Source organism: Acomys minous (genome assembly GCF_964271855.1).
Source record: "Acomys minous genome assembly, chromosome: 9".
In the NCBI taxonomy this organism is placed as follows: domain Eukaryota; kingdom Metazoa; phylum Chordata; class Mammalia; order Rodentia; family Muridae; genus Acomys; species Acomys minous.
The window spans coordinates 36,828,477-36,854,655 of record NC_140490.1 but is presented as its reverse complement, the minus strand read 5'-3'; the positions used below and the strand labels follow the sequence as shown (position 1 = coordinate 36,854,655).

Below are 26,179 nucleotides of genomic sequence, written 5' to 3'. Positions count from 1 at the left end.
TATGGATATTAGGCAAAGAAACGAAATAGGACCCTGAGTGGAAAATAACAGCTGTAACAGATACCTTCAGGCTCCTCCTCGTCTTCTTTCCTAATTGCAGAGTTAAGAGTCAGAGGGAGACGACGGGCTGCTGGGGCCTGAACGCTCTGTGAAGAGCCTGGAGGGAAAGAGCGAAATTCTATCGACTGGGCGAGCATGCCCAGGAAGGGTGTGAGACCCCAGAGCCCAAGCAAGTGACCTGCACTGTGGAGAGCTGGGAGGGTGGTCATAGCCATCGGAACGAGGCCCTGGTCGATGGCAGGTAATACCCCAAGGACGTTGATGATCACAGTCACAAAGTAATAAGCTTACTTAAAACGTTAATGAGATTTTATTTATTGATTGAGTGTAACTTGATTGCATGGTTCTCAGGTGTGAAGTTGTTGATGACAATGTTGTGTGGTTATCTAGTGTCAGGCCAGCCACTTAGCCAGGAGTGACAGTGCACACCTTTAATTCCAACACTCTGGAGGCAGAGACAGGAGGATCTCTGTGAATTCTAGACCAGCCAGAGGTACACAGTGAGAAGAGAGAACATGTCTCAAGAAAAAAGTGTATACAGCTATCTTTAGGTGATGTGTATATGTACATATAAAATCTAATGAATTTTGTGGTCACACTTGAGTGTCCCAAGACACTCATGACATGTATGGATGATGTATGTGCAAACTTTCTAAGCTCAGAAAAAAATTTGAATCTTTTGGTCCCAAGTATTTGAGGTAAAGGTCACCCCACCTTGTGGGGCCTGGAGATCACTCACTCAGCTCCTGTCTCCCCAGTACTGGGCAGGATAAAGATGGATGTGCGTGGTCTCCTCAGATTCTACTGCGGTACCCAGCAGAGGCTGGAATAGAGGCTTGTCACCGTCCAACTACGGCTCATGCTCACATTTCTCCAGGCACATCTCAAAGATGCCTTTGTATGTTTTGTTCTACATCTGGACTTTGATGTCACTTCCTGATCTCTCCCATCGCATTCAGCTGCAGGGATGTCCTGGTGGGGCTGGGAACTTAAGCACAGCACGAAACAAGTGTTGCTTTCCCTTTCTCTTCTCTTCTCTTTTTCCTTTTCCTTTTTTTTTTTTAAAACACCGAGTCTTAGAGATCGAGGGATAGAAGTTCTTATAGATCTTGAGTTGGAGTGGCCTGAAGGTTACTTATTACTGTCCCCTGAAACAGACAAGACAATGGTTGTTAAAAATACCATTTCCTCACACTCTGCTCTGCCCACCAGGGAGGCTACAGATTGACACTAGATGCTCATTAGCTCTCTGGTGCTTGGGGCTTAGGCCAAGATCCTCCATCAGCAGAAAGCAGAAGGGGGCTCTTGTGGACACAGTTCCGGGGACTGTCTCTGCAGCTCAGTTCACTTTCTGTCCATGTTGTGGGCTGCTAGGTCTCTGGGCACACAGTTGTAGCAGATGGCACCAGGAAGCTCCTCAGGAATGCTCCAGTAGGTGGGGCATAATGAATAGCCCTGTTTCCTTCCTAAATGTGCTCAGGCCAACTCTGCTTGGTGACACTGCACACAATTTAACAGAATACTAGAGATGGAGTTATTGGGCTGATGAGCCAAACCTGATGTCCTGAATTTCATCCCTGAGACACACATGATGGAATAAGAACACTGATGTTGGGGCTGGAGAGATGGCTCAGAGGTTAAGAGCACTGTCTGCTCTTCCAGAGGTCCTGAGTTCAATTCCCAGCAACCACATGGTGGCTCACAACCATCTACAGTGAGATCTAATGCCCTCTTCTGGTGAGTAGGCACACATGCAAATGTAATAAATAAATAAATAAATAAATAAATAAATAAATAAATAAATCTTAAAAAAAAAAAAGACCACTGATGTCCCCTGGCCTCAATATATATGCCATGGCATACACGCACACACGCACGCACACACTCATACCAAAGAAATGTAAAACTGAATGGTAGCACATTTGTTATTTTTTTAAAAAAAGATTTTTATATGTGTGTTTTGCCTGCATGTGCATGCAGTACCCACGGAGGCCAGAAGAGGGCATCAGATACAATGCTGAAGTTACAGGAGGTTGTACCAGTGTTGGGAACCAAATCTGGGTCTTCTGCAGGAGCAGCCAGTGTCTCAGATTTATAGGGTTGGTGCCTTTCCCCCTGTCTCTTCTCTGTAGCAGGGGAGGGTTCGCAAACACTGAGCCATCATTTAGATGCTGTCTAGGTTGAAGGTCAAACAGGAACAAGCCAATCATTAGCAGTGTGCATGCAGACTGCTTCAAGAATGAGGTTCAAAGGTGCTTTATGTTAGAAGGTGCAGTGCCCCATGGCTGCATTTCCATTATATATATATATATATATATATATATATATATATATATATATATATATATATATATATATATATATATATATATTGTGGAGGTCTTGGTTGAAATGTGATTATAGGGTACATAACTGTATATGGGGGCACAGCTGTGTGACACATTTATGGGCATTTTTCTGCCTCCCTGGGTTCATTTAAGTGGTATGTGCGAGGTGTCATTCTTGATGCTGGCTCCATGGTAGTGGAGAAACACACGTTCCATCCTTCATAGCTTAGGTTTTAGTGGGCCTCATGCTGGAGAAGAAGTAAAGCCTCCTTTCACAGAGGCCTTGGTCCTTACTGAATTCATCTCATACTTATTCATAATAATATTTGGCTGGTTGCATATGTGCTGGGCCTCGTGTGTGTAATATGTCTGCATCAACCTTGAACACAGGACCCTGATCTCCATCCTCTCAGAAGACTGTCAGACAGCCTTTAGAGTTTTCTTAGGGTTTGCACCTTCTTTACATATCTGTGAACTTTTTGAACACTTTAAATTTAAAGGGTGGTTTCTTTTTTTCCTCTTCTTCTTCTTCTTCTTCTTCTTCTTCTTCTTCTTCTTCTTTTCTCTCTCTCTCTCTTGCTTTTGTTTTGTTTTTTGTTTGTTTTTTGAGACAGGGTTTCTCTGTGTAATAGCTCTGGCTGTCCTGGAACTTGCTTTGTAGTTCAGGCTGACCTTGAACTCATGGAGATCCACCTGCCTCTGCCTCTGCCTCCCAAGTGCTGGGATTAAAGGCATGCACCACCACTGCTCGGCTAAAGGGTAGTTTCTAAAAAAAATTACACTCCATATAATCCTTCTCCAAAATTTAGTATTATCTTTGGAATTACTCCAAATTTTCATTTTCAGGAAGGAAAAACCACCACCACCAAAAAACAAAACAAACAAAACCTCCACCTTAAATGTTGTTGGCAGCTCTGCAGTTGCACTGGTCGCCACTGGAGGGCACTGCTGAACACAGATTGTCTTCCATTCTTTTACCTTGCATCTCAAGCCAGGCCACAGGCTAATCTACAAACCAGGGCCGTCAAAGGAAGATATTTCTTCTCTTCTGGCCTCACTCAGTACGGGGGAGGGAGGGCGCGGTTCTGGTGGTCCTCTTGAGTCATTCTCAGATGTTCTCCTCTGGGCTGGCCCCCAACAGTGACTCAGGAATCCCCGTCAGAGTCTCCCGCTCTTGAGGTCTGTGAGCACTTTGGGGGAGGGGGAACCCCATGTGTCTGTGTGTGTGCATGTATATGATATTATGGGACACACATGTGCCATGACATGTATGTGGAGGTCAGAGGACAGTACTGTAGAGTTGATTCTCTTCACCTTTATGTGTTTCTGGGGACTGAACTCAGGTCAGTGGGCTTGTGTGGCAAGCCACCTTTTACATGAGGCGCCATCTCGCTGGCCCCCAGCCTCTTCTTGATCACTATTCCTGCTTGATTCTTTTTTGTTGTTGTTGTTGTTCTAAAGTGAAACTCTGAATACTTCCTAAAGGGGACAAGCACATGTTTCTTTAAGGGGTGGCCACCAACTGGCCCTGTCTATGTAGAATGGATGTTAGTAGCTAGGGAAAGTAGAGAAAGCATGGCGCAGAAGACATTTGAACCTTAATGTATGCGTTGCCATTTCTCAGAAGCTATTAGTGACTAACGTGCATCCTTCAATATCAGTGGGCTATGGGGAGAACTGTGCATCACCCCAGACATATGTATTATTTCATCTGGTCTCCTGAGCGGTCTTGCAGGGCAGCGGCATTCTAGCTGCTTCACAGATGAGAGGGGCTGCGAAGTGACCAGACCTCGCTTAGAAACGGGGCCATTTGTCACACACAGCCCACCCACCTTGCTCCAGACTTAGCCCCTTTCCTATCCTGGCCTCTCCCAGAGGGCACTGGGGAGAGATTGCAGGAGGAGGTCAATGAGATTTTTATGAACTGAGAGCTTCAAAAATAACTTGCCCTTCCCAGGGAACTGCTGATTTGATTCTTGAAGTAGTCCATCCCATTAATCCAATTAGCTAATGGGAGTGGAAGCATCCGAATACACGCGCTGAAAGGGGCACCAGCAGTCACATGCTTGGCTTGTTTATCCAAGGGAGCTTCAGGGAGCTGTGTGACAGCTGGAGAGCAAGAGCCAGTGGAGTAACGTGGGCGCTGCATCCGAGGTGAGGGCTTACTTCAGAGTGATAGCGTCGGCTTTGAGTTTTGTGTTGTTGCTACCCAATGAAAATCACCGAGTACTAAAACATTAGGCCTCGCATTCTGGCCAAGACAAGGTAACAAGTTAAATCTTCTGCCACGAGCAGCTGAAAGACCCAGCAAATGATGTGGCAACTCTTTGTAGGCTTTTCACAGCAGATGCTGCTGCTTGTGGTTCTTGAGAGAGGGAAGAGCACAGAGTGAGGCCTGTTCATACATCCTTTTTCTTTTAAGTATTTCCCAGCTGCATGGAAGAGGAGCTCTATCAGGGTGCTCCCACTGGGAAGAGGAGCTCCATCAGAGTGCTCTAGTGGGGAAGAGGAGCTCCATCAGAGTGTTCCAGTAGGAAGAGGAGCTCCACGAGAGTACTCCCAGTGGGAAGAGGAACTCCATCAGAGTGCTCCAGTGGGGAAGAGGAGCTCCATCAGAGTGCTCTAGTGGAGATCTTGCTGGTGGGAGAAAGCAGCAGCCTTGCGGGTGCTAAGGCTGTGGGTGGGTTCAGCGTATAAAGGGAAGCATGTCAAAGCACAGCAATCTGGGAGTTTCCTTTGGGCCCGGGATATATCTTTAGTGACATACCTACTGACAAAGATATAAAAGCTTAGAAGAAGACTGGAAAGATGGCTGAGATTTCAATTCTCAGTGACCACATGGTGCCTCACAACCATCTATAATGTGATCTGGTGCCCTCTTCTGGCCTGCAGGTGTACATGCAGGCAGAGCACTTTATATATAACAATAAATACATAAATCTTTAAAAAAATATAAAAGACAAGATAGGAATCTATGAGGCCTAGGAAGGGAACGTGGTTTTAGACCCCACTGTAGAGATCTGAGTTCTGATGCGGCCGCAGTAGAAGCTTTAAATGACCCCCTGTGAGTGGAAGGACTACGTCCTGTGCGTGAGGAAGCGAGCCGGGACTACAGAGGACACACAGCCCAAAGCGACAAACTCGAAAGGGCCAACATGATGATGGTGTGTTACATAACTAACGCGGCTGCTTAGCAGCAAAACTGTTCGCGGTGGTGATGTGTTTCCTCCCCAGTGGGCGCTGTCTAATATTTTCATACTAGATCAGGTTCCAGGTTCCAGTACGTGGGTTTTTGAGGGTTATGCATATTTATGGCATGCCAATATGTAACAAAAACTGTAGGTACATAAAGAATGAAGTGAAACACGCAGGGTTTCTTTGTAATTTGAAACGCTCAAGACTTTTTCCATTGGCCCTTTTTGCTGATGGGGTGTTACAGCTTGTCTTTGCTGATTAATGGAATGCAATTCTTGGGCTTCAATGATGGGTTTGGATTTCTCATCTAGAATCTCTAGTTGGGTTTTTTTTTTTGTGTGTGTGTGTGTGTGTGTGTGTGTGTGTGTGTTTTGCTTTGTTTTCCTGAGACAGTGTTTCTCTGTGTGGCCTTGTTTGGTCTGGACTCTAACTCACAGAGATCTGCCTACCTCTGCCTCCTGAGTGCTGGGATTAAAGGCGTGCACCACCACGCCTGGCTAAATTGGTTGTTTTTGAATTGTTCTTAGTATGCTGGTTCGTCTTCCTTGGCTAGTAACTGTATCTTCAGGAAGACTGGCTTCCCTGGCTGACTCAGCACTTTATAGCTTAACTGGGGGGTGCTGTTCAGGGTCCCTCTCTTCTTCCTTCTTCTCTCCCTCCAGTCTCCCCTCCCCTCCCTCCTCCACTCCCCCCTGCCAGAACTCTTTCCCTTTCTTTTCTCAGAAGACATTTTGTGGGGCTAGGGTAAGCACCGGGCAGATTCAGAGTATACTATGTGCATTGGGCAAATAGTCTGGATTTCTCTGAACATCTGAAGAAGGTAGGAGAACTCTGCCTCTGCAGTAAAGCCTGAAAAACCTTCAGGAGAAATATCTTTCAGCTCTTTGATTCACGGTATACATTATAAGCAATTTTCTCATACAGAAACCTGGGCAGCGAGCCACTGTCGTGCTTAACCTGCTATAATCCGGCTGAAACACCTCTCCAAATCGCACACGGTAGAGCCTTGGTCCCCAGCTGGTGGGTCCAGTCCCTGAGAGACGGTTGTATCCTGAGGTCTCTGACCTGCACCATGGATTTATGTCTTGATGGGTTTTAAAAAATATTTTATTTATTATTTATACAGTATTCTGCCCCCATATGTGCCTACATGCCAGAAGAGGGCACCAGATCTCACAATAGAGGGTTGTGAGCCACCATGTGGTTGCTGGGAATTGAACTCAAGACCTTTGGAAGAACAGACAGTGCTCTTAATCTCTGAGCCATCTCTCCAGTCCCTCTTGATGGGTTCTTAACTTGATAGCAGTATTGTGATAATGTTGGAAACTTCCAGAGGCAGGGCCTAGTTGGAGGGAGTAGGTCACTGGGGGGTGTGCTTGGAGGCCGAATCTTGTCTGGGGTCCTCTCTCCTCCCTCACCTCTCCTAGCCACATGAGTTGAGCATCTTCTGCCATAAGATACCATCTGCTTCTCCTCAGGCATAAACATATCTGGCTGGTCTTCAACTGAGAACCCCGAAACCACAGCCACAGCAAACGCTTCCTCCTTGAAGATGATTCTTTGTCCCATGGGTAGAAAATCAAGTAACATGTTTGCATTAAAACTTAATTCTTGCCAGGAATGGTGGTGCACGCCTTTAATCCCAGCATTCGGGGGGTCGAGGGAGGGGGCAGAGGCAGGCGGATCTCTGTGAGTTCGAGGCCAGCCTGGTCTACAATGCAAGTCTAGGACAGCCAAGGCTACACAGAGAAACCCTGTCTTGAAAAACAACAAAACAAAACAAAACCCTTAACTCTTAAGTATGCTGATTGTGGAAGAAACCTGCTGAGGTTTTGCTGCAGTTGCCTTACCTGGGGGCTCTGTGGAGGCCCTTTAGGGAGAAGCTTCTCTGTGGCCTGGGTGGAGGCTTTAACACTTTGAGCTACCCTGCTGGGGTAGGTCAGTCACCTGGCCAGGGGAGCAGCCCTCAGGCAGGAGGCTTCATGTTGAGCCATGCTAGAGAGATGGGAGGAATAATTACCCCTGACGTGTGCTTCTTCCTTCCCTGGACCTCCACCCCAGCTGCAGATGGCTAAAGAGTTGCCTCCGTGCAGCCTCCTATGCTGTACACACTTGCGAGTTACTCTGAGAAGCGCAATTTCCCCTCTCTTCTGGTCTTTTCTAAGCATGACTTTCCCAGCAGGTGCGCTTCACTCTTCCTCTGTGGCTCTCTCCCTTGTGCCCGCTTGTCTGCCACGTGTCCAGCCTCTATACCTAATGGCCTGGCTTTCTCTTTTCCTCTGCCCTAGCCCATCTTCCAGGTGGCTGCTGAGGTTACAGCGTGTCTGCTTTGGAGTTCTTTCAAGCTCTAGCAAAGCTGTCACTGAGCTCCCTTCTGAGGCTGTGTTTAAATTCTTTTATTAATGAGACTGAGGCCCTCAAGAGGGACCCTGATGTCCCTGTGACAGTATGAAAGCATATTAAGTGCGGGCCCCTGGCTTGCACTATAGGTCGAGGACTGGTGGTCATTTCTAGTAAAAGCAAACCATCAGTATAGATTTTTCTCCCTTTCACTAAAAAATGAAATTGCTTTTTAATCAGAAAGGAAGCAGAACGTTTCTGTTAGAAATCTTTTTATTGTGATTACTATTGGATTTGGGAAGATTTACTGTCCTTGAAATAAGTACATGTACTTAATGAAGGAATAAAATCAAGATTATTAATTATTTTAAGGGAGAAAACATCTCGAATCATGAAAACTCTTAATTCACGAGTCTTAATTGTCCTCCTGTTTGTAGTAGCGAATGGCGGGCCTTGTGGCCCATGTTTCTGCAGCCTTAGGATGCTATGTAACTGGTTAATAATTCATTTATGTTGAGTGAAATGAGCCGTGGAGCAGTGCCCACTGGGCCAGGGAATCTAGAGAAAGAAGTAAATTTACTTCTTGAAACCAAATTGTCATTGTTACTTAAGTTGTTATAGTTTAACCAAAATGGGGGGCTTTGAAAAATAGTGTGGCCCTGGTTAAGAAAAAGGGCTAAAGACACTGGGGTGCAGTGGGGAGGGGAAGAGTGGGGTGGCTGCTGAGAGGAGTCCAGAGAGAGAGAGAGAGAGAGAGAGAGAGAGAGAGAGAGAGAGAGAGAGAGAGAGAGAGAGACTGGCGACAATGTGAAAGTGGTCACAGGATGTTGTAATAAAACTTTATTTAGGGCTAAATTTGACCTGCAGGTTACAGCTTGCCAACTTCTGAACTCACCCTCCTTAGGTTCAGTTTTGCTCTCTGCATTTTTTTTTTTTTATATATTGATGGAGGAAAAAAAAAGGAAATAATTTTATGTGTGTGAAGGTGTTTTGGTTGATTAATTAATTGGTTTACTGTTGCAGCCTGGGGGATTGAATTTATGGCCTTGTATGTCGTAGGCCAGTGCTCCACCACTGACCCACGCCATGCACAAGATGCTTTCATAAAACTGAAAGCTGTATTTAGACATAAACTTAAACTCAGCCTTACTTTAGTTTAACAGAAGAAGAGGAGCAGAATTGAGACTGTGCTGTCTGCTGAGGTTCACACTGTATTTCTTCACCACTTGGGGTGTTGTTCCTAAAATATTTCTTAGGAGTGAAGGCCACGGATGATGATGGAAAGGCTGGAATATCTTTTACTTTTCAAAATTCTAGTTTCCAATTTTGGATGGGGGCAGTTGGTTTCCTCCTGTGACGAAAGTGAAAATACACACCCACCAGTTTCCAGTTTTGTCACAGCAAGAAACCTAAAGCCCCCTAAGGAAGTGCAAGCTGGCGGCCCGGTGGAGGGAGAGGTCACTGGGTCAGCAGTTAGTCAGGAGAGGCAAACTGGTGCCACTGAAGTTCCCAGTGGCTCCTCTCTCTGGTCCACGCAGTCCACTTTTAGGGTGGGCCTTCCTTCCCTGTTTAAACCTCTATGGAAATACGCTCATGCAAACATGCGGAAGTGTGTCTCCTAGGTGATTCTAAAAGTCCATCAGTGTTGGTGTTGAATATCAACCATCAAAATCCCACCCACCGGCACCAGTGTGTCACTTAAAAAAAAAAAAAAGACAGACTCTCACTCTGTACGCTCGCCAGGTACTTACTACATAGCCCAGGCTGGCCTCAAACTTATGGAGACCCTCCAGTCTCAGTCTTCCAAGCCTTGGAATTTACAGGTGTGAGCCACTGTGCCTAGCTAAACTCAGCACGTGTATGTTTGTGTGTATGTGTGTGTGTGTGTGTGCGCGCGCGCGTGCGTGTGCCTGAATGTACACCAGGTGTAAAGGGTATCTGTATACCTGTATACCTGTGTACCACATGGGTGCAGGTGCCCACAAAGGCCAGAAGAGGGCACTGGATCCCTGGAACGGGAGCGGCAGGGAGTTGTGGGCTGCCTGATGTGGACACGAGGAGCCGAACTTTTTCCTTTGCATGAGCAGCAAGCGCAGCTACACCTAGGTAGTACCCTATGACACATCACCTTTAAACCATCACAGTCCACCTCTGGCTCGTGGGAACCGCATAATGCAAAATACATTCAGGTCGGTTCCAAAGGTTCCCGCAGTCTAACAGTTCCGACGCTGCTCAAACGGCCCAAATCCATTCCCCTCCACCCCGCGCTACGATTCAAGACCACTTGCTCACTGTGAGCCGTTACAAAAGAGAAGTTATCGTTTCCAGCATATAATGGTACCAAATAAGTATTCCACTTAAAACCCAGAGGAATGGGGACACAGCAAGGAAAGATGAGACAAAAAGACTTAAAGCTCAGTCAGGGGCAAGCACCAGATGCTAGGACTCTAAGTCTGGTGTCTGGGGTCTTGTGTCACCAAAGGCCCAGCGCTTCAGGCTTTGATTTTACTTAGTGGTGCTATGGTGAGGCGGGTGATGCGGCCCATATGGAGGACATTAAGCCACTGGTGGCCCTGGAGGGCCTGGTTCTATAAGGCAAGGCACTTTCTCTACTCCATGCTATCTGCCATGACGCTCTGCTACACACAGGCACAAAAAGATGGGGAAACAGAGAGACCCTGTCTCGAAAAAAAAAAAAAAAAAAAAAAAAACAAAACAGAACAAAAAGATGGGGAAACGTGACGCGGGCTGAGACCTCAGACACTTCCTCCTTGTAAGATACTTAAGAGTTTCACCGCAGTGACAGGACATTGGTGCTCAGGGTCAGTGCATGTCATGGCAAGCCTCTCCCGTTCTGTTTTTACTGTTTTTCTTGTCCTACTTATTGAGCCTAAAAATAATGAACACACGCTATTGTCTTTGTGTATAGGAGCGGGAGCTGCAATCAGGATGTAAAGATGATAAGAATCTTTATTTTTATTTATTTATTTGTGTGTGTGTGTGTGTGTGTGTGTGTGTGAAGGCTGTCTGTGTGTGTGTGTATGTGTGTGAAGGCTGTATGTGTGTGTGTGTGTGTGTGAAGGCTGTATGTGTGTGTGTGTATGTGTGTGTGTATGTGTGTGTGAGTGAAGGCTGTATATGTGTGTGTGTGTGTGTGTGTGTGTGTGTGAAGGCTGTCTGTGTGTGTATGTGTGTGAAGGCTGTATGTGTGTGTGTGTGTGTGTGAGTGAAGATTGTATGTGTGTGTGTGTATGTGTGTGTGTATGTGTGTGTGTGTGTGTGAAGGCTGTATGTGTGTGAGTATGTGTGTGTGTGTGTGTGTGAGTGAAGGCTGTATGTGTGTGTGTATGTGTGTGTGTGAAGACTGTATGTGTGTGTGTATGTGTGTGTGTGTGTGAAGGCTGTATGTGTGTGTGTGTGTGTGTGTGTGTGTGTGTGTGTGAGTGAAGGCTGTATGTGTGTGTGTGTGTGTGTGTGTGTGTGTGTGTGTGTGTGTGAGGGCCAGAAGAGGCATCAGATGCCTCGGGGCTGTATTGTACTTGGCTCACAGCAGTATTTGCTTGTACCTGTATTTGTAAACTCCAGAGCTCTGAAAGAGAGGCAATGGCTCTGAATTGCTGAGCCTTATCTTCAGTCTTTAATTACTTTTCCTGTTGTCAGGATAAAGCACCATGCAAAGTTAACAAATAGTTTTAATGAAGATGTACTTTATGTGCATGTACCACGTGTGTGCCTCCTGCTTATAGAGACCAGAGAGGGTGATAGATCCCGCGAACAGGAGTTTCAGACTGTTGGGGCCACCATGTTGATGCTAGGAACTGAACCTTGGTCCTCTGTGAGAGCAACATGTACCTTAATTACTCACTGAGCATCTTTGCAGCCCAGGGATATAGGGACACTCTGGCTCAGAGTTTGAGGCTACAGTCTTAGGGCAGGGATGTCATGTTGGCAAAAACTTAAGGCCACAGCTGCTCACACTGTGTCTACAGTCAGTGTGTCTGTCCATCATGGTACAGGGAGCACCAGGCAGCTGGTCACACTGTATCTACAGTCAGTGTGTCTGTCCATCATGGTGCAGGGAGCACCAGGCAGCTGGTCACACTGTATCTATAGTCAGTGTGTCTGTCCATCATGGGGGAGGGAGACTGAGCAACTGGTCACACTGTATCTACAGTCAGTGTGTTGGTCCATTATGGTGCAGGGAACACCAGGCAGCTAGCTGGTCATACTGTGTCTACAGTCAGTGTGTCTGTCCATCATGGGGGACTGTCTGTCCATCACTGGGCAGCTGGTTACACTGTATGAACTGTGAAGAAGCAGAGAATACTGGTGTTCAGCATGGTGACTTTTTTTGTTTGTTTGTTTGTTTGATTTGTTTTAAATTCAACCCAGGATCCCACTTCATGGGATGGTGCCATTCAGGATTAATGTGTGATTGTTAATCCTGACTGTGTTAGGAACACCTAAGACGTGGGTAATGCACACTTCTGGGCGTGTCTATGAGGCAAATTCCAGAGGACAATAAGAGAAAACAGCAACCCCCAGTAGGACAGGGCCTAGAAGAGTAAGGGGAGGACCAGGAAATCTGTAGCACATCCTGTGTCTTTGCCCTGTTGTGATGCTCTACCTTACTGCAGGTCCATATAGCTGATCCACTGGTCCGGGGCTGAGACACCTGGAGCCTTGATACAAATAATTATTTGTCCTTGGAACTGTTTCTCCAGTGCTTGTCCTAGTGGTGAAGCTCACACAGTCTAGAGCTCCTCTCTCTGTGTGATACAGTCTTTAGTGATATCTAAAGACAATGCCTGGCATCTATAGGGTACCAACAAGATACCTTGAAAAAATCGAGCAAGCAAGTGGTCAGTTTGTTTCAGTGGTGAGAAACAAAATCAGGAAGTGGGCGTGTCTGGAGAGCAGAGGGAGGCAGCAGCGGCCAGCAGCCCGTTGTTAGTAATTTACCTGATAGAGGGTTGCTAGGAGGGTGATTAAAATCTGGGTCTAGGGTGACCTTTCAAGCATTTGACCTCTGCATTGAGAGAACTTTAGACTCCGGGGCTGGAGTTGATGAAATATGGGGTAGAAATACCGAGTACACCAGAAAGCATTTCGCATGCCCGCTGTGGGGCTGGTTCTCTGGCTTTGGAGTCTCTGGTCTGAAAACTGCAGAATGACTTTTTGTTTTTGTTTTGTTTTGAGATAGAGGTTCTCTGTGTAGCCTTAACTGTCCTGGACTCGCTTTGTAGACCAGGCTGGTCTCGAACTCAGAGACCTGCCTGCCTCTGCCTCCCGAGTGCTGGGATTAATGACTTTCTAGTGCCAAGGGAGGAAAAGGACGGTGCTCTGGGATAATAGTATGAAGGGAGGATCTAGGCACCAGGCCTCCGCACTCATATTTAACAATTTCCCCATCTTCACGTTCATAGTGCTCTGGGCCTTGAGCCCTCAGCACAGGTTTCTAAGGAAGGGGAATCCTTGCTGCCTCCTGGCTGCTCTAAGTGCCCGGTGTTGGCTTCATCCTTCTCAGCCACACTCACTGCTCCACTTCTCACTTCTCCAAAACGTGTTGTCAGTTCTACTCCTGTTCATCCTGTGAGTTAGAAAGAAGCTCATACAGGCTGGAGAGACAGCTCAGAAGCCAAGAGTGCATTCTGCTCTCCCAGAGGACCAGAGTTAGGTTTCCATTCCTGATGTCACAGCTCTCAGGAGCCACTCACCTCTTGAAGTCCCACCCCCATCTCTGAAGCCCCGCCCCTGATCACTGACGCCCCACCCCCAATCACTGACGCCCCACCCCCATCACTGTTACATTATGACCTAATCTTTCAATAGATGGGCTTTTTGGGGGACATTCCAGGGCCCAAGCATAACTTTCAGGGGCTTTCTGGGGAAGGAATTAATTAGTGTAAAACCTTCATGAATGGAATTTACATCCTGTAAAAGAAATCGCAGGGAGTGAGCTTTCCCTACCTACCAACAAGGACAGAGAGGTAGTCAGCCATGATCTGGGAAGAGGCTGTGGCCATGTGTGGCCTCCACTTCCCAGCCTCCAAATATGAGCGATACATTTCTTTATTTCAGCCACCCAGTCTGTGGGCATTAGCTAAGCCCACTGAACTGCCTGAGTCAAGGGCAAAGTGGGCCCAAGAGAGACAGAAAGGCTTCCTCAGCGAGAGAGCGCCTTTGTGTGAACCCTAAGAAGGTGTTTGAAGCAGAGACAACAGGAAGGAGACCAGCAGAACGGGAGAGAAGCAGAGGCCAGCTCCATTGCCCTCCTTGGAGCTCTAGATTGACAGTGATTCCTTCATTTGCACCCCACTGTCGCTTTAGAAAGTTATTACTTTCCCAAATGTGACCAGGTATTCTTGAGGTTCTTTGTTTTGTTTAGTTTTTTTTTAATTTTGTTTTTTAAAAAATTAGAACCAGTCCTCCAACCGCAGTCTCTAAGATTCACAAATCCCAGAGGCAAAGGAGCCCTGCCAATCTTCCTCTAAGCATCCGTGGTGGTTTCTTTTCCCGCCTCAAGCATTCCCTAGCCGACTAGAGAAAAATGAGGATTGCAGGTCAGGCTTCTGAGTCTGCAAGCTGCTGTGCTGCTGGGACTCACATAGCTCAGGTGGGCGTGGCACTGTGTCCACTTGTCTCCGCTTCTCATGTGATCACAGGCTTGGACCCTCACACCAGTGTCTATGGAACTTTTTTTCTGTTCTCCTCTGACTCCAAGGACCCCTGGCTTTAAACTGCCTTTTGACTTTTAAGGGGAGAACACCCAGGCTGAATTCCAAATTTCCTTCTCAAATTCATATCTGCCTGTGGGTTTCTGCAGGACTGTCTTCCCCAATTAAGCAAAAATTTGAATACACTACATTTTGCTGTTGGCTCCACCAGACAGAAGCCCAGTGAGGGTGAAGAGCCTGCCTTGTTCATGTTGTGTAGTAGAGGAAAACATCCCACCCACAGTAACAACCCAAAGACCGTTCTACATGGGTGGCTGAGAGCTCCGGGCTCTGAAGAACAGGAGTAGAGGAAATCTCTGTACATTGGTTTCTTTAGTCTCACGAGAGACTCTTTGGTATTTTGTTATTTCGGGGTGCTGGGGATTAAATCTTGGGCTCCGAATATTATCAGCAACTGCTCTGCTCCTGAGGCACACCTCATCCCTTCCCTAAGACCTTTCTTAGTTTTTGTTTGTTTGTTTGTTTTCAGAGTCTAGACTGGCCTGACAGTTTCCATGATGCTCAGGCTGGCCTTGAAGTTGTGGTCTATTGCCTCTGGCCCGTGAATGGCTGAGTGGTAGAATTGCAAACCTGCACTAGTATACCTGGTTTAACTTTTAAGCTGGCTCTAGTTGATAACACACAGTAGACTCCACTTGAAAGACACAGGCTGCTTCTTCATTCAGTGGACTTGGGGCTCCTTTTTGACAGCATCTACAACAGGTAGAAGATGAGAACATCACAGGTGGGTCTGCAAGGGTTGGAGAAGCTCTACACATCAATGACCCTCAGGGTCAAGGTCTCAACTGGGGGCATTTTGGGTCTTAGATGCCTGTGAGGTGGCAGGAGATGCACAGCCATGGGTTGTAATGGCAATTTTAGAATTTTGGTTTTTTTAAAAAAAAGCCCATAGAAATATTTTAAGAATGTGTTTTCATTTTAATCCCAGGTACGGGATATAGGGATGCTTCAGATTGTCCACAGCAGCTGACTATGATTTGCCTTGTGCTCTGGTGGGGGCGTGATTTTGTCAGCTGCAGATAGTTTCTGCAATTGTGTGGCATTTGAAACTCTGGGGATTTTCAGAGGGTATATGTTGGCATTTAAGAGGCTGCCTCTAGGTTGTTGGGCAACCTCTGACACCATTGCCTGCCTGCCACCAGGTGTGGGCCCGGGATATAAAAGGACAAACTTGCCACCCTTCCCTCTCTTACTTTCTCTCTCTTACCTCTCTTACTATTACTCTGCCTCTTTCTCTCTCTCTGTCCCCTTGGGGCATCCTTCCATCTTCCCTCTTGCTCCTCTCCCTTGCTACAAATGAATCTCCCCATATTCATATCTGCTGCGTGCTATATCATTATTAATCCTAACATTATATAAATACTAAGGCCCAGAGAGGCAGTGTGGGTTGTTGGTCTGTCACTGGTCAGTGGTTGGTTGGGTTGTTGGTTGGTCATGGTTGCCGTTTGGTTACTGTTTGTTAAGTGGTCATGTGCAAAGAAGAAACAGCAACAAGAAGAAATTCGATCTCCTGACAGTGAAGATCAAACTTGACTCAAGGAACGTGAGGCTCTTAATCAGCAGGAAGTAGTCTAAAAATAACGTCACTCCCTTTCTGACTCCTGACTTTATTCAGGAATCTTTTCCTTTCCCCTTTATCCTTTTTGCTCTCTTATCTAGTGTTAGGGAGTTGAAAGGGTGGAAGAAAAAGAGTGGAGAAGGATGGAAGAAAGAAGAACCCACAAAGTAGCCAAAGACGGCTACAGTGGGTATTTGTTCTCCTTTATTCAGGTGACTGAGAGCTGATGGGACCTTCACGGCTGCCATGTTTTGCTGAGATATTTTGGTCTTCTCAATGATCAGAGAGAGCAGAACAATTTTCCTTCAGTATTCCTTGGTGGGGCGTCAGGACAGAGTGTGGCCAGTTCTACAAAGGATATGTTAGGCAGCCTCTCCTGGCTGACAGGCCTTCCCACGAAGGCCTCCAATAATAGTTCTGGCTGTCTAGTCCTGACAGCACGCATTGTGGGTGCTGAGGTCTCCTTAGTTTGATTTTCTGGTCAATAACCACACTGCCAAATGACTTGATAATCGTTAGTCTTCTACTGGGAATAAGCTAAATTGTATGTTGTTTGTTTGTTTCTGATTAGCAGGCAAGAGTTTAGAAGAAAATGTCTCTTCTTAACTGAGGACTGAAGTATTTAGATCCAAGTATTTAGAAATAAAAGAGTGTTCTTAAAAATGCTTGGAAATTTGTGGGTCATTCTCTTTCTTGTAGGATATACTTTAACTTTTGACCAGGAATTTAGAGTTTTTAAATTTGGAATCCTCTCCCAACCCATGTGCAGTGCCCTGTGGTGTAAATTTCCACCATGGAGGATCGTCACCCATTCTAAACCCAATGTTGGCTAACAGTCAACTAGCCAGGCAGTTTGTTTAAATTATGTCAGTTTGAATATAGAGGAGATAATATTTATCATAGAGCAACGACAGGACTTAAAAACCTCCCACCTCTGAAATATTAAAAGATAAAATTTAATACATTGAGGTTCCTCTTTCAAGATGGGTGACCCAGGGGTCCTTGCTCTGGACCAATCAGTTATGATAGAATAAAAAGAAAAGTAGATGTGTTGGGCCTGGCCTGGGCAGCTGTGGAGATTCTCTAAGCACAAACTCAATCCCAGGCCAGGTTGACAGGCAGAAGTTACAGCAGGAGTTCTGTGTGGTGATGCTCCTTTCTGTGTGGTGGTGCTCCCTTCTGTATGTTGGTCCTCCTTTCTGTGTGGTGGTGCTCCTTTCTGCGTGGCTTTGCTTTCTGCAGTTGAAGTTACCCATGGCACAGAGCCAGAAATATTAAATGGGAAGCTCTATGCACAATTAACTTTTACATTGCCCGTGACTCTGATGGCATCTCTTATTGTCCCTCTTCCTCCTACCTAGGACAGGAATCCCTTCCTGTCATCTCCACTTTGTCATGGTGACACAGGGACTGTGCTCAGGTAACACTTATTTTCCAGAAAACAAAATAAAACAAAAACAAAAACAAAAAGCCCCAAATCCAATAGAGGTAAAGCTGGCAACTGCATGGCTGTGTCAGAGAGAAACTGGAAAGTGAAAGAAAACATTTGCTTTCTGTCACTGACAGTGAGGGACATTCAGCTGTGAAGAGATAAGGCTTATGTTGGCTTTTGTTTTTTGAGGTTGAATCCCATGATTGATCTCATGACTGTGGTAAGTCCGTGTGTCACATGGTAAGTCCATATGTCATATAGTAAGTCTGTGTGTCACATGGTAAGTTTGTGTGTCACATGGTAAGTCTGTGTCTTGGCAGACTCATATCTCTTGGCTGGAAGAGATGGAGACAGGAGAGGAAAGGGCTGATGTACCACTTCAAGCTCCAACTCATGATGACTGGAAGACCCCCTATTATGGGATGTATTTCCAGATTCTTCTGTTTTTTTTTTTTTTTTTTGCTTGTTTAAAAAACTCTTATTGTGTCTAATTTTAAATTAAACCTTATCTCAGGGACACATGCATAATAGGGAACACAGCACAGATTTGTTACTGCGCATGGCTTCAAATGGTCACTGAGTTGCTTCTGATCTAAGCCCCAGATATGGTAGTCTTAAGGCAGAATTCCTTCTGGGAAACCTACACACACACACACACACACACACACACACACACACAAAAAAAAAAAAAAAAAAAAAAAAAAAAGAGGAGGAGGAGGAAGAGGAAGAGGAAGAGGAAGAAGAAGAAGGAAATAAAACTTACTCCTACTCTGGGCTCTTTTCAGAATGTCCACTCTCCCACAGCCAGGCAATCTAGCAGGGAGCATTTGAAAGAGCCTGAGCATCTGGGTTTGGGAGGGTTCAGTTCTGAGCTTCCCACTGTGTGAGCAGGGACAAGCACTTCATCATCCTGTAGAATGTTGCTGATAGACCTCGTCTGATGGGACACCGGGAAGAGTTTATGGTTCAGTTACGAATGTGTTAGCATTATTCGTATATTTAACAAAACTCATTTCCTGTCCTCGAATGCTGGCAGCCTCCTCTGACTGAGCCTGCCCACTAGCGTGGCTTGAGTAGATTTACACAGTAGCACACAGCTGTGGGCCTCATGAGTCCTGGTTAGTGTTTTCCTCTCTGGTTCCTTTTGCTTGGCTTTTTTTTTTTTTAAACCAGACAGGGTTTCTTTTTGTAGCTTTAGCTGTCCTTAGCTCATTTTGTAGACCAGGCTGGCCTCGAACTCACAGAGATCCACCTACTTCCATCTCCTGAATGCTGGGATTAAAGGTGTGTAGCACAGCACCTGGTTTTGACTGGCTTCTTGTCTAAGAAGAACAGAATCTTTTCTTGCTCCATGCTTCCAACAGTGCTTCCTGACACTGGCCTGTAAGTTAGGGAACATTACAGCCCTGGCTGGAGACAATCACTGAGCAATTAGTTTTGCGGTTGTTAGGGGCGCAGTGCCCGAGGGCAGTAAGAATTCGGCTGCCTGGCTAAACTATCTCAACTTCTGTCCTGCTGTTTCTTAAGCCGTGTGTTTTTTGTAAACTTCTATTCTGGTTAAAAATTTAAAAGGAGCTACTTCTCCTGTCCATAGAATTCACTTAAGTTGTATCAGGCTCCTGCAACAATCACTGAGATGCTATTAAAATTATATGAATAATAAAACACCTCCAATCAGGAAAGTTTTACAAGAGTGATGTGGCCTCCATGAGCCTCCATTTGCAGAAGCCCTTGGGGTGGGGGTGGGGCAGGGTTGGGGGTGGGGGTGGGGCAGGGTTGGGGGTGGGGGTGGGGCAGGGTTGGGGGTGGGGGGCTGGCTGCATCCTGGCAGGCGTGGGCAATTAAGTACTACTAAGAATCATGCCCTGTGGACCCTCATTTATTTTTACCCTCATTGGGAGTAAACACTGTGGGACATTCTCTGGGTTGTAAATGGCAGCACAACATTACGTAACAATGTCCCTAGGAACCATGCAGGCCACTTTGTTTATAGGTGGCATTTATGATGGCTCAGGTTTTACAAGGTGGCTTTACAGATGAAAGTAAAAGGCAGTAAGAATCTAGGGCCGCATAAGAAAATGTACAGGGTGTGGTAGACAGCGTTGGGTTTTGGATCAACAAAATGTGAGATAAAAAAAACATCAGTTCCTGGGGCTGGAAAGATGGTTCAGTGGTGAAGAGCACTGGCTGCTCTTCAAGAGGACATGGGTTCAATTCTAGTGCCACATGGCAGCTCACAACTGCCTAACTCGAGTTCTAGGGGATCCGACAGCCTTCACTTATGTACATAAAATAAAGAACATGTGACCAGAGGTTGCTGTCTGTCAGAGGACTAGGGCACACAGCATCTCCCTCCTCTGGAGACCCCACCATCTCCATGAGGAAGAGACACCAGTGGATTAGGCTGGATCTGTCTGGTCGCTGTTGCACAGACCTGATTTTGCTCAGGAGAAATTTCCGACTTGGACTATGGGCTCCCAGGACTGCTCTTAGGTCACCAGGTTTTTCATGGGAGGCGATTTAGGTCTTTCCACAGCAGAGCTTGAATCCAACCAGCAAAGGGGTGAAATAATTCAATGATGTTAGGGGACCCAATCTTCTTACAGACTCTAAGGTACCCCAGTAGCTCAGCTCCATAGGAACATCACTCTTGATTGAATGAGAAACACTGACTTGGGACTTCAACTACTGCACTGGCTCCTTTCACCCTTAGTTCATTCCAGTGCCTCAAGTCCCAGGCTCCATCCCCACTGAAGGGTGGAGGTGACACAAGGCTGTCAACAGCACCTGTGATTCCATCCTGTCACTAGTTTTGGGCGGAGTTGGCACTCCTTTTTCTGTAAAGGGTTGGATGGTGAACAGTGTGTGTGTGTGTGAGTGTGTGAGTGTATGAGTGTGTGTGAGTCAGTGTGAGTATGTGAGAGTTACTATGTGAGAGTGTGTATGAGTGAGTGTGAGTGTGTGAGCATATGAGTGTGCATGAGTGTGAGTTAGTTGTGTAAGTGTACGTGTGTGAGCATGTGAGTGTGCATGTGTAAGTGTGATTGTGTGTGTGTATAGCAGCTCTTAGTTGTGGCCACTGGACTCTGACAAAGGAAAGCAGCTGGGGCAGCACACACAGATACACAGATGGCGTGGATGTGGCCATAAAGACTCTGGAGTTGCTTGACATGCTATGGCCTGTGGCCCAAGAAGCCCAGTGCAAGCTGCAGGCAGTGTGAGTCAGAAGTGTACTTGGATTGTGTCTCACCTGTCACATTATAGTGTAAGGATGGAAATATATTTAGGAAAAGTAAACCAAACCAAACCAAACAACCAAACCACACCAACTCAACCCAAGCCACCACGCAGACACTTAATTAGCTGCCACTGGGCAAATTCATCATCTCAGGCCCGTTTCACAGCACAGCACTGACAGCTGCTGGTGGTAACTGTCTGCTGCACCGGGAGGAAGAATGGAGGCCGTGTGGGCATCCTTTGTACCACCATCAGCTAGGAAAGTCACCGAAGTCAAATCAACAGAAGTTGAGCATTCATCTTTAGAGAACAGGCAGGGTCCTGTGTTTGCTCAGTGGGCTGTGCTTTTCTGACACTTGACTTAAGGGGTTTGTGTTGGGTAGGTTTTTGTCAGCTTGACACAAGCGAGAGTCATCCCGGAAGGGAGAACCTCAATTGCAGAGTTGCTTTCATCAACTTGGCTTTCTAGCAAGTCTGGGAGCATTTTCTTAATTAGTGATTGATGGGGGAGGGCCCAGCCCATTGTGGGTGGTGCAATCCCTAGGCTGGTGGTCCTGGGTTCTATAAGAAAGCAGGCTGAGCAAGCTGTGAGGAGCAAGCCAGTAAGCAGCACCCCTCCGTGGCCTCTGCATCAGCTCCTGCCTCCAGGGTCCTGCCCTGACTGCCTTCAGTGAAGGATTGTGTCTTGGGATATGTAACCCAAAATAACCCTGTCCTCTCCAAGTTGCTTCTGGTCATGGTGTTTTTCATAGCAGTAAGAAAGCAAGGTAGGGCAAAGACAAAATATGATGCTGTAACACCTTTTCTTCTTCTTTAAAATACATCTTTAATCCTTGCACTCAGGAGGCAGAGGCAGGTGGATCTGTGAGTTCAAGGCCAGCCTGATCTAAGTAATGAGTTTCAGGCCAGCCAGAGCTACACAGTAAGACCTGGCCTCAAATGTGCACACACCCGCACACCCACACACCCACACACCACTAATATGATGATGTTTAACCTATGGGACCACGTGAAATCAAGTCTTATGGGGACCATGTGAAATCATGATCTAGAACTGAGTGCTTTACTCACAATGCTGCCTCCAGGAATGTTGCACTCTTTCAATAGCCCCCTGCTGTGTAGCTGCACGTGACTGAAGGATTTTCATGGAACATATATGCCAACTGTGGTTTGGCTTCCTCTTCCTGATTGGCTATCATATAGTTCACCCTGTTTCCCTTTCTGTGTTGACTTCCAGGAAGCTCACTCTCTGTCTTGAAACCCAATTATTGCAGCTATGAGGAACCAGAAGGCTGCGTACCGGTTTATTCACAAAGGCGTTGACTTTTGCCTTTATTTTAATTCTTTGTGTTTCTCTAGCTTAAAAGTTGTTTAACTGTGCAAATTCCTTTGTGGAATAATGCCGAGTGAAGTGTGAATGCCTGTCATTGGCATGGAAGGGGCCACTGACATAACAGCTCCAGATTAGTCACAGCCCAAACATCTGTCAGTGAGTGGATTAATACATTGTGGGGCTAGAGCCATGTCTCTGCCATGAAGAGCACTGGCTAGTCTTGCAGAGGACCTGGATGGATGCTCACGATTGCATGGAACTCCAGCCCCAGAGGGTCTGATGCCCTCCTGCATGCACATGGTGCACACATGCTCATGCTAACCCCCACACATACAACAGGAAAAGAAAGTGGTAAAATCTCGGTGAGATCAAATAACAGATATATTCACAGCACGAATGAAACTCACCAACACTGTGCTGCCTGAATAAGCCCGACATGAAAAAACGCAAACTACGAGGTTAACTTAAACCCTAGCATTTACAAGGGTGAAGAGGAAGGATTGGGAGCCCGAAGCTGTCTGAGATACACAGAGTTCCGGGCAGCCTGGGCTACATAGCAGGGCAGCCTGGGCTACATAGCAGGACTTTATCCCAACCGTTCCCCATCTCCTTACTCACCCCTCCCCAAAGAAGAAACATTCTCAGTGGTTTGAGAGGCTCTTGTACATGGCTTGCTGCTGTTTTAGAACCCTATGGCTGTTCAGCATGTCACACGGAAATACTCAACAGAGAAAGCCATGTGCTCAATGGCACCCGGAATCAGGGACAGAGGTCAAGGCCCCGCCACCTCCTTTGAAGATATTCTTCCAGTGATCTTTTCCTCCCTTTATGTCCACCACCTCCTGATAACACCACGGGGCTGGAAGCAAGTGCCCTTCCCCCCGCAAACAGGACCACTGAAAGTACAGCTTGGTTCTGATTCTTTTCTCCACATGACTCAGTATATCTTAAAAAGAACTTTACGACCAATGATCTCAAAACCGCATACTGTTTCTCAAGGTTTCTCACACTCTCAGGTTAGCAGGCGTTGTCTACCTTCCTTACATCACTTTTAAAAATACATAGCTGAATGTATCTGTAAAGGAAACCCTCAACCACAGAGGAAGAATCCGTGTCCAAAGCCGTGTTGTTTTCTCACTTCTCAAAGTGGCTGAGGCCACCGGAGCCCTGGAAAGCCGCACCTGCTGAGTCTCCGCCTCTCCTAATTGGTAAAAGCACCCTTTATAACCTGCATCCAAGGCAGCCCTGTGCAGAGTCAGCACGTAAGGGGTGATAGTAGGGGTTTGGCGGGAGCGCGCATTTGGTGAGTACTAGCTTAGCAGTACTTAGGTCCCTGCAGCCTAAGGAACGTTTTACAAAACTCCGTGGGAAGAATCAATATCAATTCCCATCCTTAACTCCACATGCTCACTGCACTTACTGATGCTCGGAACGCAACCTCGAGTTGGCCTACTAATGGCTTAATGGGGCAAAGCCATTTGGAGTTTGGGGAAAGGATGACTATGGCTGACCTAAGAGACCCGCACTTTCAGCTGGGGCCTCTAGGAAAGGCTGAGCTCATCTGACTTTCAAAGAGGTCAGGGCGGCTTCCACTCAGAGATCATAAGACCGAGGTGCGCGAAGGAAGCACCTAATGGAATCTGTTCCACCGAAACACCGGCATCCAGGAAGGAGAGTGATAGCAAAAACCCAAAGCGGATTGAACCCGAAGGACACTCAGCACAGACAAAAAAAAAAATTCCAGGTCACACTGTGACAGTCTGTTAGGGCCAGCTCTCCCTCAGGTCTGTAAAACTCAGCACCAGGGTCCGGAGCGATGCTCCCTGCTGCAGGACTTTCCCTCCCCATACCTCCACTTTAGTTAGAGGTAGGTGTGGGGCAGACTGTACTTAACTATGACAGATGAGCCCACCCAGAATGAGGAAAGGAAAAGCCTTCTAAACCATGTCCAGTGTCTAATTAAAGATCATCTGTATCACTATGATTTGAGGCTAAAAAGGACCTCATGCCCATTTTGAGTACTTCAGCTTTATCTGAGAAAAATTTCCATTTTAACAGACACAGGCACTCGAGGAAAGTGGTTCATCAGGCCTTCTAGAATGAAGAAATAAGTCTTTCTTAAAAACTCCAGTTTTAGTCTGGCATCATGACATGCACCTTTAATCCCAGCACCCAGGAAGCAAAGTCAGGAGGATCTCTGTGAGTTCGAGACCAGCCTGGTCTACATAGTAAGATCCTGTCTTAAAACAGCACAACAACCAGGAAAAGAAAACTGTAGGCATTAGAATCCCTAGACATCAGGACACACTCTGGCTAATCAGGGTCCAGTGGGCCTTCATTTAGCTTCTTGCACATACCCTTGTATTGTTTTTAATTTACATGTATTATTTATATTATCTGTAGGCCTGGCTAGTGACCAACTAAGACACAGACACTTGTTATATTTTAAAATAGCCTTAGTTAATCTGGGGCAGGGCAGATATCAATCCTCTAAACTACCTCCCATAGTGGGACAGGCATGGGATCCCTGCCTCAATCCCATGCCATCTGCTTCCAATAACTTCTATCAAGCTACCTCCCATCCATAATCCCAAATACTTGCTCATGTTCTTCATCTGGGCTGGATTCTCCACCCACGTTGCCAGCCATATGCTTCTCCTCTGGCTAACCCACGGCGGCCTTCCTCTCTTCACTTCAGGTCTCTCTCCTTCTCCTCGTGGTGGTCTTTCTTTTTCCCAGAATTCCTCTCTCTCCTAGCCCCACCTATCTCCCTTTTCCTGCCCAGGTGGGATGACTTTTTATTAAATCACAGAGACAGCAAGGAGTAATTAACATCAAGATGCATCAGACCCTCCCCAACGCCCTTGGACTTGTTGACTGGTTAACTTGTGTTTGGTTGAGATTAATAACGACTCACTTCAAATAGGCAGAAGCAGAAAACTAAGTTGCTGACAGGATCCTAGCAACAAAGTTTGGATAACTGCTCCAGAATTCCAAGAGGCATACCTGCTTGGCTTGGCTTAGTTTTCCTGTCTAGAGCCCTTAGCTTTGTCTTGGTGGCAGAGTCTCAGGGATAGTGGTGCCATGGGGCTCACATGTGGGAGTGCCCAGCAGAGCAGAGACAGGCAAGTGAGGCAAGACATTCCCATGGGTGATCACTAGCCACAGGAGAGAGCTCCCTCCCTCTTCCCAATGAGGAGCGGAGTGAGTGGTCCTGGGAGCAGCTCTCCATGGGGCTGGGGCTTCCACAACTGGTTCTTTGTTCTCATTGTGGATCTCAGGTTTATCCATGTGGCTGTCATGGGTCACAGTGTTGGGGATGATAGCAAGTTCCTGCTGGAAACCTCTTTGATTTTGGGAAATATCATTTTTTTCACAGCCTCTATGTCCAACTTTACCTGAAAATAAGTTTTTTCCTTAAAGTTTAAGTGTTATAAACAATGTTGTGATTTTTCACTTATGCCTAGACTTCATCTTGTGGGCCCAGGATTTAAAAAATGATGTTTTTAACTGGAGGAGGTGTTGTATGTGTGTGGGTCCTGGTGACATGGATCTTGGAAACAAACTGCTTGTGTTTAGCCTTGCTGGCATGGCTCTTCTCGATGATTGCTTGGTCCTGACGATGCCATTTGCTTTTTCATGATTTAACTCATTTTGTTGTTCCAACATGTGCAGTTTAAAGGCTTTGTTTAACCTTGATTTCTACTTTTAGGTCTTAGAATGGGCTTTAGATTTCTATAGCACCTTTACTTGTTTTGAACAAATTTGTTGCTGACTCTCAGCTGGCAACATTTGGTGTTAGCCTGCCTGTGCGGCCAGGCATAGTCTTGGAAGCAAAAGCGAGTAAGAGGTTACTGGTCTTAAGTGACTTTCATGGTGAATATGCAGTTTTGTTGATGTGTACTACCCCAACAAAATATGAAACTGGGGTAGTTGAAAGGCAACAGGAGAGTCTATTTC

At 46.4% G+C, this 26,179-nt stretch overlaps 1 long non-coding RNA gene across 1 annotated transcript in view; it reads right to left on the bottom strand.

Moving 5' to 3' along the window:
- Positions 1-392: 392 nt before the first annotated feature.
- The window catches only part of LOC311605664, a 49,444-nt gene continuing 23,657 nt past the window's right edge, over positions 393-26,179 (bottom strand). Inside the window, exons 2-3 of the long non-coding RNA XR_014782055.1 lie at positions 15,244-15,352; positions 393-1,208 (exon numbers count right to left, since the gene is read on the bottom strand). This is a non-coding gene — a long non-coding RNA (uncharacterized lncRNA). The remainder of the gene's footprint in view (positions 1,209-15,243; positions 15,353-26,179) is intronic.